The sequence below is a fragment of the Pygoscelis adeliae genome, unplaced genomic scaffold (assembly GCF_000699105.1).
Source record: "Pygoscelis adeliae isolate BGI_AS28 unplaced genomic scaffold, ASM69910v1 Scaffold22, whole genome shotgun sequence".
Taxonomy (NCBI): Eukaryota; Metazoa; Chordata; class Aves; order Sphenisciformes; family Spheniscidae; genus Pygoscelis; species Pygoscelis adeliae.
This window is the reverse complement of record NW_008824350.1, coordinates 2,325,621-2,328,743: the sequence shown is the minus strand read 5'-3', so window position 1 is coordinate 2,328,743 and position 3,123 is coordinate 2,325,621.

Sequence of the window (3,123 nt, the reverse complement as noted above, 5' to 3'; positions counted from 1 at the left end):
AAGCGCTCTCCCCGCCGACATCGAGCGGCCCGCCCCAGCTCCTGGGGGCTCGGGAAACGCGGGTCGGCACGGCCAGCACCAACGGCCGCAGGGGGCGCGTTCCCTGCCCCGGAGGGGACTCTCCTCGCCCTGACGTAGCCCTTGCGCATCTTCATACAGCCCGAAACGGGGACAGGCTGTAAGGCACTCATTTTGTCTTCCCACAACGTTAGTAACCGAGGCGTCAGGTTGCCATGTGCTGACATAAACTGTAGCAGGTAGGCAAGTCACCCTGTATACAAAGGCAAAAATTGACCCGCGTAACCTAAGGAAACCAGGTAAGAAAAGCAAAACATCTCTTGCAAGTAAATGTCTGGTTTTGGAGGTCCTAAATTTTACTTTAATTAACTTATCCCATGAACTTGGCCAGTGAAGTTTAATCTCCAGAAGGAAATCTCGTTACTTTGTCCCTTCCAGAACAGGCCATGGTTGCATTTATATTGGCCATGGAGAGGTGCAACATTCACCACCGCTGACCTAGAAGCTAAACTAACTAAACCAAACTAAAAAAGCACATGGTGCTAAGTCCTCTGAGCATCTTTACTAACAGAGACCACTGGTTTAGAAAATGGGGACTGAGGACGCTCTGTGCTGGGAGATGGAAGCACAGGAACGGGAGAACAAGTGTGCTACTCTTGCATCAAACTTCTTTCCTGCTCAGGAATGAAACCTTGAAAAAGCACGAAACCATGCTAAGTCACGTCCCCCTCGCAAATACCGCAACTACAAATTGCCAAAGGAGTTACGGCTCAGGCATGTATCTGGTCTCCTTGACCTAGGATTCCTACAAAAGGAAGAGGAACGTAGCACCAAGCTAGTGAAAGGAAACAGTAACACTGGGTAATAATGACTTCACATGCAAATGGCTGTAATCCATTTTTACAGAGTGCAAGCTATGTGTGAGGCATTGGCCTCTTCAGGTTTTAAAAAGTAGCATACTTTTCCTTTAGCATACAACATAAAATGCCATATCAAGTGAACAGAAGGATAAAAAAAGCCCACAAAACTCACACACCCCTACATCTGCAGAATAAGACAAACATACCCTTCCCTACCTCAAGTCTTATGATTCTGACTCACTCTGTGCCAACCAAGCCTGTTGCATTTCTTTACCATGCTATGTGATCTCTTACTACTTAGCCCCTCCTTCAGAGCTCCTAGCAGGAACATCTTGTCACCCTAATGAAAAGCTGGTCAACAACATCATCTTCACTATTACTTTGTTTTCAGTTTTCTGCAGGGCATGTACAACAATTGCATCAGTAATATCACAGCTACTTCTCACAAATAAACACACAAATCCACACACAGAGAACTAATGAGGCACAAGAACTCTAAAAAAAACTCCATCTATATTTGAATTCCTGGCAGACATTTATTTTTTCTGCAAGTAGAGCATTATCTCAATTAGGAACAGTTTGTTGAAGATATTTGAAGTCAGCAGCCGAATTTCCTAAAGAAAATTCAGCTTCTACACACCATTCTAGTCACTAAAAACTTCTGCAGATCTCAGACCTAAGAGTAGATGTGTTTTCTCCCTCTTGCTCACCAAGTCTTCAGAGCATTGTTTGTTTTAAAATTACAGTACCCGTTTTGAAAGAATGGGTGTAAATTTGCATTAAGTCTTCCCTGTCTGCATAATTAAAGGTAACAATCCTGCAGGATTTCTGGTTTCATGCATTCTAGCAAGCTAGCTTGCTAATGAAGCATTCCTGACAAGTCATGAAGCCACACATCTTTAGGAGCAAAACCAGGAATCAGGAAGGGCAACGATCTCCTTAGTAGAACCAACACATGCTGCCCAGGGAGAGGCCACGTTGCTGCAACTCCCTTGAACGCATACCCTTCACTTGTCACCCACATCTTATCTGCTGCTTTTAGGCACCTCTTCTGCAATCGTAACTGCAGCAGGAGTTGTGTGTGCGCCATACACTGTGTGATACTGTGGGAACTGGCCTCTGATAAAAGTTCTCCCTAAGACTGCAAACAAGGAAGTCACAGCACGTGCCTGCTGCATGCTAGGCAGCAGATGCTACCTTCCAAGGACACAGAAACTCTGCCAAACGAGTGGAAAAACAGGAACAGATAACTAAGGGAGCAACAACCCCCCCCGTGGAATTCAGGACAACTTCATATACTGATGAAAGTTACTACAGGAATGGAAGGGTAAAAAGGCAGAGAGGACTGCTCAAACCCGCTGTAGTTGTAGGCCAAAAGCAACACACTGCTACTACATTTATTTTAGTCTTTAAATTATTAAATTGTGAATGCAGTTAGGGAAACTGTTTAGATCTTTCACTTTTGTTCAGAAATTTATGATTTGCCCTATCTATATTAGCTTTTAAAATGACAGACTTCCACTCTATTGTCAAGCTTAACAAGAAAAAAAGCTCATCAGGAATAACCGCATTATAAATACCATGCAGTAGAGTTGAAGAAAAGTGAGGGAGCTTTGTGAAGTGGTTAACACTTTCTCATGTGAGAGATGTCCTGGTTTTGGCTGGGACAGAGTTAATTTTCTTCCTAGTAGCTGGTACAGTGCTGTGTTTTGGATTTAGCATGAGAATAATGTGATAACACACTGATGTTTTAGTTGTTGCTAAGCAGTGTTTATACTAAGTCAAGGACTCTACATCTTCCCATACTCAGCCAGCGAGGAGGTGCACAAGAATCTGGGAGGGAGCATAGCCAGGACAGCTGACCCAAACTGGCCAAAGGGATATTCCATACCGTATGACATCATGCTCCATATATAAGCTGGGGGGCAACAATTGCTGCTTGGGGACAGGCTGGGCATCCGTCACCACGTGGTGAGCAGTTGCATCACTTGTTTTTTTTCCCCCTGGGTTTTGTTCCTCTCTGTTTGCCTTTTCATTACAATTAATTATTATTATTTTAATTATTAAACTGTTCTTATCTCAACCCATGAGTTTTCTTACTTTTGCTCTTCTGATTCTCTCCCCCATGCCACCGGGGGGGGGCAGGGGGAGAGGGTGTGGGAGCAGCTGTGTGGTGCTTGGTTACTGACTGGGGTTAAACCACAACAGAGAACAGGTAGTAAGAAAGTGGAAGGACACAATGTAA